This window comes from Lonchura striata, chromosome 2 (genome assembly GCF_050655825.1).
Source record: "Lonchura striata isolate lonStrDom1 chromosome 2, ASM5065582v1, whole genome shotgun sequence".
NCBI classification, from domain to species: Eukaryota; Metazoa; Chordata; class Aves; order Passeriformes; family Estrildidae; genus Lonchura; species Lonchura striata.
Window position 1 is genome coordinate 27,297,708 of NC_140704.1, and position 15,161 is coordinate 27,312,868.

The 15,161-nt window shown below is 37.5% G+C and overlaps 1 protein-coding gene across 1 annotated transcript in view; it reads left to right on the forward strand.

Moving 5' to 3' along the window:
• PHF14 (PHD finger protein 14) overlaps positions 1–15,161 on the forward strand; it is a 162,339-nt gene that overhangs the window by 145,735 nt on the left and 1,443 nt on the right. The gene's annotated exons all lie outside the window — the stretch shown is intronic.

Genomic DNA, 15,161 nt, shown 5'->3' on the forward strand with positions numbered 1-15,161 from the left:
ATTTTTAATATGGGTATACACCATTTTATTTTTTCTTCTTCTGCCCAAAACATGTTAAAGACAGACATCTCTATGAATAGATACTTGTTTGATAAAACTATGATTAAAAAGGCTATGATAAAAAGGTATGTGGCACTGTTGTGATGGGAATATCTTAGTGGCATGCTTCCATCATGTTCAGGTTTCTTAAAGACTGTTTGGTTTCTATTTTTTAATTTAAATCCCTGATATCATATTCACAAGTAATGAGCTGCAGCCTTGTGCTGCCTTTGTGACACAAATGGACCCAGGCTTTCTACAAGGAGAACATGGGAATGCTGGTTTTCTGGCCAGGACACATACATGGCAAGCTGCTGGCATCTGTAAGCATCTGTCCTTTTCAGGAAAGAATCACTTCAAGAAATAAAAGACAAAAGTAGCAATATTCATTGTCTAGGAAATTACTGTTTTCTGTGATGGTAAACTCTGAATAAGGTTTTTCTGAATAGTCTCCTGCCTAGTGTGGAGTGGCTGTTTAAGGTACATGTGGTGCTTTCACCTGAGAAGAGACAGTACCGAATGACAGAGCTCTTGCTGAATATGGGGGCTTATATTCTCATGGGCTGCACCAGCAAAGTACCTAATGCTGTAATAACCTACAAATCTGAGCTATTCAACTTGGGATGAGTGTTACAATCAATTAGGGTAGCTACAATCAATGGTAGCTTTCAGTAGAGTGACTGTTCCTTTTCTTGTCAGACTTAGCCTCTTACCTGCCTTGTTGAGTCATGTCTTGATGTGTGAGGATTATTTCCAGTCATAGCTAGTGCAGAATGCTGGTTTTTATAAAGCCATCTGTGGGTCAGACATCTCAGTTAATGAGAAATGTGCTCTGTAGCATTGGATTACTACCTGGGTTAGATTTCTAATGCAATAAATTTCCAGGCATCCTCTTCTAGTATTTTCACAGCACTTCAGTCTATATTATGGTGGAAATTGGATTAAAAGGACAAAGCATGAAGTCATTTGCTGAAGCAAACAGGGTGTTATTGCCAAATTTTGTATAAAAGGATGCTGCTGAAAGGACTGCATGTCTCTCTTCTAATCCACAGAGAATCCTCTGCCTCTGAGTTTAAGGACTTCATTTCCAAGTACAATGCACAAGGGGGTACATAAACCTCTCTTAAACAGTTCATTTTGTGCATTCATCTCTTGTTTGCTTATGGTATTAAAAATGTTTTCAGCTTGGAACAATCCCATTCATGTGGAAATCACTTTGTAAATTTAAATACTGTATTAGTGACAATTCTGTTCAGAGAAAGTACTTCAACATGTTGGGCAATATCAGTAGCGATCCTTCTGTAATTAAAGTTTTAAATATATGAGAGAAAATTCTGCCTTTTATTTTTCCCAATGAAATAAAGATTTTCAAGAGAAATAATGGATTATATGTAGAGACAATGCTCACCATGTCTGAAAATGTGATGTTACTAGGTCATATGAATGATTGCTGTTCTTGGATGAAGAGAATATTATGTGTGAAACTTCCACTGTCCATTGAGTAAAGTTTGAATTCTAGGTGCAAGACAGGACATTAATGATACATGATACTTTTTAGAAATCAAAAATCAGAAGATAAATATCCAAAAGTTTCTACACCTAATGATGTGGTTCTTGATCAGAATCTTAACAATTATCTTGAAGTGATGCAAGGTGGCCTAAAAATGGAAGTACATTCACGTAAAAGAACTTACCTAACTTCAGATGAACATTTTTCACAGAGAGATTACAGACCACCACTTAAATTCCATTAGAATGTGGTCTTCCTTGGAAAGCAGGTGCTGTCCTTCTGAGAAGGACAAATAGAGACATCAATTTCATTTGATCCTACTGGATGATGTAGTTACTTCCTTATTACATTATATTTTAAAAATTGACTCCATTCTCTATTCATTGTACCATATCAGACACCTTTTTTATATATTGCTTTTTGATTGCTCTCAAAGCATTTTTCCAATTAAATAATTTCCTGACAAAACCAAGTTTCTATGAAGTAAAACTGTTTTTCCTATATTTATAGGTTGCTGCATATTATAAACTGGCATATATCATAAAATTCATGCTGTTGATTGTTATTTACTTTTTCTAGAAACAAAAAATAAGCATCAGAACTTAAAACCAGACAATTTCTTGTAATAACTACACTCATTTTATGTCTTTTTTTCTGGCTTAAGAAAAAACGGGTGATGTTCTGTGCTAGAAAAGTTAATGCTTTTAAAGTCTTCTGTACTCACTGAATGTAATAACAATGACAGCACTTAGCACTTATATAAATCTTTTCATGCATAGAGCTCCATCCTGACATTGAAAGTATTATTATTCACATTTTCCGGATAAGTTCTTTAACATTCTAGTAGTGAGTTCAATTTCCACACCCTCCAGGCCAAGCAAGTATTATAGTGGGGGTACAAATGTCAGAGATTTCAGCTGAGAAATTCTTCATCTGAGTCTCAGACCATTTACTATTGACACATGCTTTAGCCTTATGCTGATTTCTGTTAGTGATCCTCGTTCAGATTAGAATACCTTCTCCATCTCTTCTTCTTTTTCTTCACTGATACTTTCCAGAAATCCAGGGATTTTCCTGAGCTTTTCTTACACAGGGAGTTTTCCCCTTGACCTCAACTCAGAAGGACACCTCTAGAGACTCAGTATTGTTTTGATAAAATATCTGTAATAACTGTCTGATTTTTTTGTCTGCCCTGTAAAATCAGTTTATTTCTTTTATAAAAAATATAAAATATTTCTATTTGAAATAGTTTTATATACATTTTGATGCTAGCCACTTTTTAACCATTCTTCATGTATTAGCCATACTTGGAACCAAAATGTGATTAATGTACATGGCCATTAACCTGATCTACTCAGCTTCCCTGATATTTCAATAATCATATTGAAAAGTTACACTGGCAGAATGAGTAGTAAAGTTATCTTTTTTCCTAAATTAAATTATTTAAATAGCTGATTTAAATAGCAGTGCTATAGGTTTCTTGATTTGTTGGTCATCTAAGTTACATGTAGAGGAGAGGAAGCAGCAAAATGGGTTGTCTCAAATATTAAGTGTTATTTGCCAAAGAAGAACATGAGCCTGTTTTTTCTACATAACCTTTTTATGATATACTACCTGTTCAGTTTTGTGAGTAAAGGAGACATGGTAAGTTTATCTTAAATCATTAGTAAACCAAAAAAAAGGAAATAGCTACTGGCTGGTAATTCTTAGAATAATGATATCAAATTCCTGGAGTTCCTGTATATGTAGAAAGGGAAAAGCCAATGAAGGAAACCAAATAGATTGCAACTAAATAAAATGAATGCAGATGGAAGCTTTTGCTTGATGTTGTTAGGTACCACTGACAGGTATAGGAGCAGCTGTTGAGCAAGAGAAGAGAGCAGCAAGTACCAAACATCACCATGGGGCCGTAGCTGACCTTCCATATGATGACAGACAGAGTGGGATGTCAGGAAAACACAGACATCTGAAAATAGCTCAGCTTCCTCTTAAATGCCCTGCTTGATTCAGGGGCTGTTTAAACTCGGTATCCATCCCAGGGAAGCGTTGTTCTACAGCATAGCTCATACGTAGCCCCACTCAATGATAGTGTTCAGCTCAGTAATCAGATGGGTTAAATATACTAATGCAAGTTGTGCCCCCTAATGGTAAAGTATACTATGGTGAAGGATATTGTGTCTTGGAAACACTGTGATGTAATGGAACAGGAGACAAAAAAACCTTCTGAGGCATAGAGTTCAGAGAGCTTCAAAAGGAGTTTCAATGCATGATAGATATTAAGTGACTTCAGACTGTTAAGGAAAAAGTACATAAACAACAATTTATAATGTAAGCTCTGTAATGAGCTCTTCTCTCATAAATATGCAAAACACTAATTAGTTATAGCCAAATTTCCCTAGCTTTGGGAATCTTTTGGAATATAGCTTTTCAGTAATTGAATCACATCAAAGTATTTTTTCTCCCACTCTTCTAAGAGTGTTACGTGTGATTTGTTGGAGGGTAGGCAGAGATAGGAAGCAAGCTGTTGACAAACCAAAAGATGACTTTGATGTGGTTTAGTGAAACAGTGACTTACAAATTTATCAGAAAGCAATGCCCAATGAACATATAAAAAGCCCTATATGCAGTGACTACCAGCACCATGATGAGGTCTGTCAGTTAATTTGATTCTAATTTTCTGAAAGGCAACTAATTATTTTTTCCATGAAGTGTATAAATATTGTTCGATACTAAGTTATAACCTTATATTATGAGGTTTTGGAAGGAACTTCAGAGTATGTTTGAAGGCAGATGCTGCTTTTACAGGGCACTTTTTTGTAAAGTTCCTTTTGATGACATTTGAAGCATTAAATGGTTGGACATAACATTATTTGTAGCTGAAAGAATTTCATTTGATTCTGACTTCAAAAAATTACAGTGAAGCAACATCACTGTCATGACAAATTACCAAAACATTCCTCAGTATACCCACTGAATTAAATAAAATTTGGCTTTCAATCCTCACTTGGAAATGCAAAGAGGAATTGAGTTTGAGGAGGTCTGTTAAATCTGATACATTCTTTTTTTTTTCTTTCTTTCTTTTTATTTTTTTAATTTAGAAACTGATCAGCTTGAAACTGTTAAAACCTTGGTATATTAAATGTTACAACTTTGTTTCCCAATTGACTATGTGTTTATTACCAGTACACCCTTGATGCTTCTAAGGCAACTGATCTAAACTATTGTATGAAACAGCACTGTTCAGGCATGATTACAGGCTCAGAACAGGATCCTTCAAATAGAGCAATAAAGTCAAAATATAAAAACAAACTCTTCCTTTGCCATCAAGCCAACTGTAGTCCAACCTTTAAAGCCATAGATTTCTTGTCTTGTTAGGTTTCAAGTCCATGGCCAAATGGATGAAGGGAATAATTTTATGATTCTATGTAGTGAAATTAAAAGTACGTTTGTACATCTTGGAAAGCAATGATTTTGACTTTTGGGTAGGTCTGCAATGCTTATGTTAATTCAGATTCAAGGAATGAGGACAGTAGGAAAAGAGTAGATCTTCCATAAGAAATGGAAGGGGCTGCTAATACAATACTACAGATCTGGCCCTGAAATGCTCTTTTGGAAATTTGATTTAATTGACGTTGTTGAAATAATTGAAACATTTGTTCAGTTATAGTTGTTGGATTCCGAATTTCAATATGAGTATGTGTTTGGTGGACCCGCTGAAATAAACTTTTAGGGTTTTTGGGGCTTTTTTAAAAGCAAAAGTCTTTTTTGTTTTTAATGGCTTCAGAAGTAGCACAGATTCTGTTTGCTCTCACAGTCTAGCCTTCATTTACTTCTGCAGCTTCATTCATTTCTGTCTGTTTTTCTGACAACTTCATGGATTGAGACTAAATATTGTTCAGTATTACAGTAAATATAAAGTAATTTCTACAACATTTACTTATATCACATTTTGGAAAATAAATTCAAAAATGAAGGCACTGTCAACATGTTAATTCCGTTGAAAGTTCTAGCTTTTATGCTTTGAACCTGAACAGAATTTCATGGCCATACTCAGGTGAAATGTTCCAATGAAATAATAAGAAAAAAACTTTCTGAATTCTTATCTGTCACATTATGGCAATATTTTCATGAATTCCCAAGTTATTAAATTTATAATACTGCAGTAGGTTTTTCCAATTAAATGTGCATTTTCTTTTGTCACAAAGAAGGAAAAAAACTTTAGTTATGCTTTTTACAGTAATTTAATTAAGCATTTCCTGTAAGTTCATTCCAGTATCTATCATGGCTCACTTAAGTTGAAATTCAGTGTAGAATGGTAGATTAATTGCCCTTTGTCTTCGATGAAATAAGAATCCTAAATATGCAGAGTCATGAAATTTAATTGTGTTCCTCAATTGCTTATTCAATGCTTTGGAAACCTGAATCAAGAAATACAGAAGAAGAGGGCCAAAGGTTGTTAAATGTAGCGAGTAACACAGATTTTGAACTTTACTTAATGAACCGAATGTTTATTACTATGAAATAAATGCACCATTTAAAGAATTATGGTGGCAATGTAAAACATTAAAACTCCAATTAATTTTGGTCAGAAGCGTGCAATGCACTCATTTTTCCTAAAACATTTTCATTAGGGTCTGTATTTTCTCTGTTATTGAGATAAATTTATTCCTTTCATATGGTAGTGCTGTCTTTTTCTGTCATAAACGTTGTTCTTCAGTGATGTGTACAGTGATGTCTTTCAGCTGCTTCAACTTTGGGCAACCTGTCTTGACAGTAGCTTCCAGAAGCATTTTTGTATAAGTCAGTTTTTATATTAAAGTACATTAATACTTTTCCATTTAATGTTGTTAGTGATTTTTGAAGCAAAGAATGTTCAGACCTCTTGATAAAGGGCTATAGATACATGTATAGATTATATGCAGACTTATTTGAGAAAGCAGTTAAAGCATGTAGAAATCTTCAGCTGTCATTTAGTACCTACCAAGATACATGTATAGCCTAACAACTGAGCTCTTAAAAATTAAACTTTTGCTTCTTAGTTGTTTTTTTGTTTTGTTTTTGTGGTGTTCTTGTTTTGTTTTGTTTTGATTTTATTTGATTTGTTTTTCATTAAATAGTACTAAGGAATACAGCTATTAATTCCTTATTGTTTTCCGGAGCACCTTTTGTTGTCATGTAACTATTGTAAGAAGAAGCCATTTTATTTCCTAGCATAATGAATACAAACATAAATAAGGTTTGTTTCTTATAATTTAGTAAATGTATAGTGTAAATATGGTGAGAGTATAACCATAAATATTTAAAATTATCTTCATTATAATATGCATTTCTAGGCTATGAAATATTATTCTGTAGTAGTATTGCAGAATATAGTATAATATTATATACTATATATATAGTATATATAATATGTATATTATATATACCACATATAGTATTATATAGTATACTACTACTATATACATATATAGTATATATGTAGTAGTATATATAAAGTATATATAGTATATATAGTATATATATGTATATGTATAGTGTGTATATGTATATATATATATATATATATATATATATATATATATATATAGTAAAATCTACAATCCATAAAAATAGTTATTATGCTGCTACGTAAGTAGAAAGTGCTATTTTGGTGTCCGTGTATGCGTTTATATATGCACAGATGTAATTATTGTAATTGAAGGACAAATCTACCTTAGAAATTATCTTATTCATGATGGTGTCAGATTTGAAAACAGAGTGCCCTCTCTCACTGGAGTGGAAATTAAGACCACTTGTCCCATATGGGCACGGTACAGTCCTGTTAAAGCTGCTTTTCATCTCTTTCTTATTTGATGTTTCAGGTTTGTTGTATCTAAGCATTTATAGGTGCAGTCGAGTGTTCATAAGCCTGAACCTTCAGAGACTCAAATTCTTAAAGAGGATACATTTTCCTCTACTTTCTTCAAGGAGAGCCAGCTGAACTTGTAAAACAATGGTTGGGTTTCAAGTACCACCTGCCCTGAAGAGGATCCCAACTGTAGTGGCAGTCAGCCAAAGGGACCACTCAGTGGAATGGTTGCCTTCTAAAAAGGAGAGTAACAGATGGAAGATTTGAAATCTGGCATGAAATTCCTCTTCTGTACTAAGCGTTAAATGAAATTTGACTGTAAGGGCTCTTGCGATGGTACATTTATCTGTATAATCAGAATTAGCAACAAGGAAATAGAAAATACAGAACACTGACAAACATTTCAAAAATACTAGAGTTCTTGTAGCTGTGTGAGTTAAAGGAAGGAGTTTGTGATAAACATGCAGCTGCTTGTAGCTTCTTAAAGAGGAGCGTTAGTGTAAAAGCAGTTCTGCTGGTCTTGCATTGCCACCTAGAGCTCAGCAGTCGGTACTGCTTGGTAAGGAAACTGCAGCCTTGCTCTTTTCACTGAACAGGGTGGGGTGGAGAGCTGCTTCCAGTTAATTGATGTCCTGGTTGCTTACATTGTAATGGTTAATCCCTTCATAGCCTCCATTTTATAGCGTACCAGATCAGCAGAGATTGTGCTGTAGGACTTTGGTGGGCTTTGACAGTAAGAATTAATGGCAATGCGCATTAAAAGGTATAACTGTCAGATATCCAGTGGTCCCAAAGGGGGCATTTTCTTGATGGCTGCTTTAGAATTCTTCATGAAGCAAATGTCAAACTTGTCAAAGCTGTCACTATGAAAATGATCCATGTAGTGAGGGTCTCCTTTTCTTGGGAAACAAACATCTGCCTTATCACTGCAGAGCTGTGGTTACAGAAAATTGTCATCTATCACAAGAAATTTATATTTGCTTCTAATATCCATTGATAAAGAACTGTTCCTTTTGTACTCTATTTTTGCACCACTGTTCATTACAAGGGCTGTCAGTAAGACTATTGAAGAAGGTAATACAGGCTTTAGAATTAAGATAACTTTTGAATTTTATGCTGGAAGCTTTCCTTTTGGTGATTTAACAGAGAGACTATCTTAGCTCCCAGTTTTTCTGACACTCATTTTGTTCCAAATTTGGCCTGTGACTTTGGAAGCTAGACTTTCACATACATAAACAAAAGCTCTAATATATAATAAATTCTTTTTTTTCCTGATTTATTTCTTAAGTGTATTAAAAGTATTTTTATCTACTTCCAACTAGTGTTTTCCTAGCTAGATTTTGTGAGGCAAGAGCTGAAATGCCAGCTGGGCATCCTTAATAATTTACTGTTAGTCATTTTACAGATCTTTTGGGTTAACATACTCTAGAAAGTACTGGTATCAGAATTTGGTCCTGAGTGTTTTTGAGATGTTATTTCTAGATTATGTACTAGCAGAGATAACCCTTTAGTCATTCCTCCTTACAGCAGGGCATTTTTGTGTTTTCCATACTTTCTTATTATTCAGATGATTCTTTACATAATCCTGTAATACAAAGCTGTTTATTAAGTTTAGAATATCAATTGCAGTTGGCAAATTACGCAACATTGTAATGCAACTCCAGATATTGCAGGTGTGGTGCAGTGAACAGAAATGGGAATTGATGCATGTCCTAGCACAGCTAATTAATGTGTGATCTGTTCTATTTGCAGAAGTGTCAGATTTCCTGTAGAGTTAAGAATTGTCTAATTCACTGTCATTTTCCAGATTTTATTTTGTTAACTAATGGAGGAAAAATAAATTCTCAGACATTTTGAAGGAAATTGGTTGGAAGGGTTAAAAAGAGAAACGGATACTCAAATCCCTATTTCTAGGCTTTTTTTTTTTCCTTTTTCATTCCAGAATTTGTCTACAGGGGAATATTCTGGAATAATTACTACAAAATTAACTTTCTGTGTTAGACCCATTATTCCTTGGTCAGAGAATAATGTGGTTGACCTTAAATATGCTTTCAAATGAGATGAAATTGTATCACAGTCTTTCTGAACTGTCAGCTCAAAACTTTAGAAATAGAATTTAAAATTCAGACTCTTACCTTTAGTTTTTGTCACCCAAAGATATCTAAATATTGAAGTGTTCTCATTAGCTTTATCAAAGCTGTTGAGTGCTTAATACTTCAATAAATCAAACAACTATGTGGCAGATTTTAGGGTCTCATTTCTAAATTCCTGGCCCTGTTCTATCACTGTGACTCTTAAATGCTCAGCTACCAAGTATAGACTAAGCAGTGTGAAAGAAGAGATGTCCATAGGACATTTGAAAACATCTGCAGAGCACCCAAAGGACCCTTTAATCCAGTACCTTGTTTCTATTGGAGAAAAGGTGGGATGCCAGGGCAAAGGATGTAGGAGAACTGATGTGGAAGGTCCGTATCTCCATCAGCGTCATCAGGATGCAGGCTTGAAGAGCTCCTGAGCTGGCATTTCAGTTCAGAGTGTTGGGTTTAGCAGCACTTTGTAAAGCTCTTTGTACTTTTCCTTATCCTTGTTGGTTTTGTAAATCTGTAATAACAGCAATTCCAGACTAGTAAGCTTCATTTATTTCAATATTAAAATAATCTTTGGAATGTTGAGTGCACTTTTTCAGCAGGAGTAGTAGTACAGTCTTGAGGTATTCACCTCCCTTGGCTATTACAAGTCACCAGATCTCTGCAGAGGCATCTTTCTGGTGAGTGTATTTGTTATATGATATTTGAGTCTGTGGTTGCCTAGTCACAAACAATACTGAGGCAAATTGATTTTTGGCATCCGATGGCAAGAACTACTTTAAAAGTTTTACTGGTGACATCTGCTAGGAAAAACTATTTAGATTTTAGGATTTTTAGAGCAGAAAGCACTAGATACTAGAGTTATAGGTGGCTAGAAGAAAAATAAATAATAATATCAAAAAGAGATGTGAGGTATTAATGAAAATAATGTAAACTGAATGTCTGTAGGCAGAAACCAGAATTCAGTATCTTGTCCGCTGTGTAGCTGTTGGTAATAGAAAATTTGCACACTGCCATCATGGACTGGTTTTTAACATATAACATGAAAATAAAAGATTTTCCTTTGCTATTCATCAGAATTAAAAGCATTATAATGATAAGGATAGGTGATAATTACTAAAACAAATATATTAAGTATATTTAATCTGCACTCTTGTTTTGCATAAATTCTTGATAATTAGGCTATACAGGCTATGTAGATGAAAATTCAAACATTATTAATGACATTAGAAACTCCATCCATTTCAGTATTCCGTATGCAATCATCAGGCTGCCTCTTGAGCTACTAAAAAAAAAAAAAATAAAGCATTTCATAGAAATCTTGCATTGTCAGCAAACTGAAATAGTGAGTTTTCACATCTTGTAGTACGGTTAATATGTGATCTAAATTGCCAGTTCAGATCTTCCCCCATGCATACTGGCAGTAATAGAACACTTCTTATAATTTGTAGAGGTTCATGTCCCAGATTATTCTGACATTGCCATTCTGAGGCCTCTGCTGTCACTTCTTTTCTGGCAGAAAGCCACATGAGTGCCAAAACTGGTGGTTCATTGCCGCGCTCCGGCCCCAATCCCTGTTCTCAGCCCCGGCTAGCTCTCGTCCTGGGGCGAGGGCGGGTGATTGAGGCACCCTCCGCTGGTCCCAGCTGGGCTTTGGAGAGTGCCTTTGTGGGTTCCGGGCAGCGCTAGCAAGCCTCGCAGTGGTAAATGAAGAGCGGATCCTGCTGGGGGCTAAGTCCAAGTTTATTGTGGCCAACGGGGCCAAATATTCCAGAACGGTGCTTGCACTGTCCTGCGGGGAGTCAAGGATATTCTCAGAGGGGCCAGAATCTGCCTGCGGGCAACGCCGGGATGCCTGTCTGAGAATACCCGACTTCGGGAGAAAGGGAGAGGGAAGAGGAGTAGGATTTTTAGCACTAACAGCAGAACTGGGGATCGGTTTGTCTGCTGGTGGCTGTGGCAGACTTTCGTAGTGATTTTTAATAATACCTCGAATTTGTAGGGCCAAATGGGTGAATTTGGAGAGAGAGAGATCCGACTGCCGCAGGATCTCCCTTCCCACCTGGTCCCAAAAGGGCACTTGGTATAATTTAGCTGCCGAAATGTCCGGGAAGGTTTGCAACAGCCACCGGACAAACTGTTTAACTTGTGATTTTTTAACCTTTATACCCCCCACTAAAAGGATACCCACAACCTGGGAATAAATGCTCTTCTGCGGCACGGACAGCCTTGCACCCATGCTGTCTGATGTTAAAAGGTGCCGCAAAGTTTACAATTGGGGACACGAAAACGAAAAACAGAAGACCGCCCCACCCGCTCTTTCCCAAGTCCTTATAGCTTCCCACCCGGGAAGGGAAGCACCGGAAGCTCACCAGGGAGCACAGAAAACAGGGATTTTTTCCCCGAACCCCAGGGAGAAAGAAACCCACTAAAAAGGGACAAACCCCCAACCAAAAAGGACAGGGAAAGCGCCAGAGACCCCTATACCAACCGGGGGGTCCGGGAGGGTAGGGAAGAAACGAAAAGCCCAATCGTAAAACCTCACCACGAGAGGATCGACTCCGGAGGTGCATTCCGGAGCTGCCGGTCCTGTCCCCGGGAGCGCCACCCACTAGAACGTGGGTCTGCTCCCTCCGGGGTAGCTGACAGCCAGAAGGACGAGTCTTCGGGTCCGAACGACCCTAAAAATCCTCAGACGAGGGTCCAACGCCACAGAAAGGGCCCCACGTTGGGCGCCAGCTGCCGCGCTCCTGCCCCAGATCCCTGTTCTCAGCCCCGGCTAGCTCTCGTCCTTGGGCAAGGGCGGGCGATTGAGGCACCCTCCGCCGCTCCCAGCTGGGGTTTGGAGAGTGCCTTTGTGGGTTCTGGGCAGCGCTGGCAAGCCTCGCGGTGGTAAATGAAGAGCGGATCCTGCTGGGGGCTAAGTCCAAGTTTATTGTGGCCAACGGGGACAAATATTCCAGAACGGTGCCTGCCAACAGGAACCCAGACAGGGTTCTGACACCAGCTTATAAACTGTAAGGGAGGGGTATCCAACGACCAATGGGGATAGGGATAGGGAGTGGCTCCGGGATGGGGTGATATGATGTGGTCCAATGGGGGAAAGATATGGGGGGAGCCCCAGGTCCTCGCCCAATCACCCGGTGCCCTGAGTAGAAGCTTCTGGATGGATGGGAAGGAACACCGAGTGACAGACAAGGCACCAGGGAGGGGTAAAGGGAAAGGCTGCGCCCCTTCCAGGGGGATGGACAGCCACTGGAGAGGCGGGAAGGGAGGACAAGGCGGGAAAACTGGGGACAAACCAAGTTGTACATGGGGGTACAAAGGAATAACCCGATACATAATACAAGAATAATAAAACATACAAATAACACAACTCCACAGTTCATACTTTCCAGTGTTCCCCAAAAATCCTTTCTTCCATCTTCTTTGTGCTGGCACTGTTGTTCATGTGGCAGTGCACAGGCCTGGGAACTGATCTGGTTCAAGGCATGTCTAACAAAGAAGTTTTCTCCCCTTGTGAGAAAAATCAAACACCATTACTCTGAGCTTTGCACAGCAGACAGCTGTGTTCAGAGATACCAAACTTCTGTTTTCAAATGATGTGTGTTTCTGTTCTTGAAAAACAAGATGGAATAAAAACACTTTTACAAAATTAAGATGTTTTATGTGGAGCATGGTTCAGTGCAATGCTAGTCAGACAGTTTTCAGGCATAAAAATGCAAAAACACCAATACATTTAAAAAATCAGCCAGGCATCTGGATGACTTGTGCATTGGATCTGCCCATATAAATCAAATTTATGTTCTGCTGGTAGATTTTACCTGTTTGAATAGGTTTTACTTGGCTGAAGCAACAGGAAATCAACAAAGGAAAAGTATTAGTTCTGCAAAATATCCCAAAGTTGATGCTTCCATCTGGAATATTCAACCCAAGCAAATCCTAGAGCTGCCATCACCAGCAGCCCTCACTTCTGCATTCAGAATACAGTGATCACTGCAGCTGCTGCCGTAACCTTGGAATTCTGCCAGTTGCAAGCATGACCTTTTGAGCACAGAATTAAGCATTTCAAATTTACACAAATCCAGAAGATTTTCTAAAAAAAACCTCATTCATTGGATAAAAACTTTTTTGCCATCAAAAGAGTCAGGAAGACAATATTCAGTATTGAGGCTAATGTGCCTTAACCCTTTTGTAGTCCTCACTGAAGGTATGGTCCTGTTGTCTCTGAAATTTGCATGCTCCATCTATTAGGAGGGGAAGCCCTAAGCAATATGTGAAGAGTTCTGGGAAAAAATGATAATGTAGGGTTTATATTCCTGTATGAAGGAGCACAAGTCAGGACATCAGAATAATGTCGAGTTGAGTGCTAGGAAGGTGAATTAGTTGGCACTGAGGTCAGCTGGAATACAAGTGCTGTAGGTAGGGACCTTCAGAAACATGCAGATCTGCTGTTCTTTTATTAACATGTTCTTCATTAAATAACCAGGCTGATTTTCCATAGCAGGCAAAAGTTTCTGTGAGTGTTTTTTTTTTAATTCCACCACCATACTCTTTTGTCACCTGTAAGCAGTAAGCCTGGTAACACCTTACTCCTTTGATGTTTCTGATTCTGCCCTGTGTGTTTTCATTTGAAATTTGACCTCTCTATGTAACCATACATTGCACTCTCTTTAATATATTTTACACTTCTAATTTCAATGGATCTTCAGTGTTTGGCTTCGCACACATGCACAGACATGGTTTTTCAGCTAAATGAAAAGAGCCACAGGAAGCACTGCATGTTTTAAAGGTAACTGAAGAGATGGCAGTCCAGAAAGAGAAGAAAAAAAGCTTTAGCAGTCAGTCATGTAAATATTTCTCAGTGCCTAGGCTGTCCCCAGAAGGGGGAAGATTCAGAGGCATGATGGCTTGGAGTATCTACTACTTTAATAGAACAATTAGCTTTTCAATTTTACTACAGTTGGGCGTAATATATTATCAGATCACATTTTTAAACGAGAATTTTTACTGCTATTCTATTTTGTGCTGGCCATGTAATCTTCCTATATATTTTCTACCTCTAAATATTATAGTTATTTTTACAAAGCATGCTTTGATGGTGAAAGAAGGGCTAGGATGCAAAAGGATAAAGTTATTTTCCTACAGGAATGAAAATGCTCTTTTAAAATAGGAAAATACATCTCGGGTTACTGGGTCCCACCTAAATGTCTTTGGTGTTTCCTTTCTCTCAACTGTTGGCTTGTGATGAGTACTGTTACAGCAGCCAGGATGCTTCTTCATTCTGAAATGTCTATTCGTTCCTTTTTTGTGTTATTGGAATGTGGAAGATTCTCTGTAAATTGAATTAAAATGCAGACTAGAAAACTGGTCATATGCTGAAAATGTGATAAGGACTGTTCATGATGTGATGAGTTGCAAGTTACCTTATAAAATAGTTTTTTTCACTCTTCCATAATTTATACTTTGGAGGTCACGATTTTGTACAGGACGTGAAATAGTATCCATTCCTATGGAAACAGACCTTATGATGTCACTTCATTTTTTCAGTGAGATCCAGAGGAACCCATAGTGAATTATGAGCCTTACTCTTGGAGCTGAAGCTGTAGAATATTGTAAGCATGCTGCTGCCTGACATGCTCATGTTTCCTATTTTAGACCTGACTGATCTTCAGAT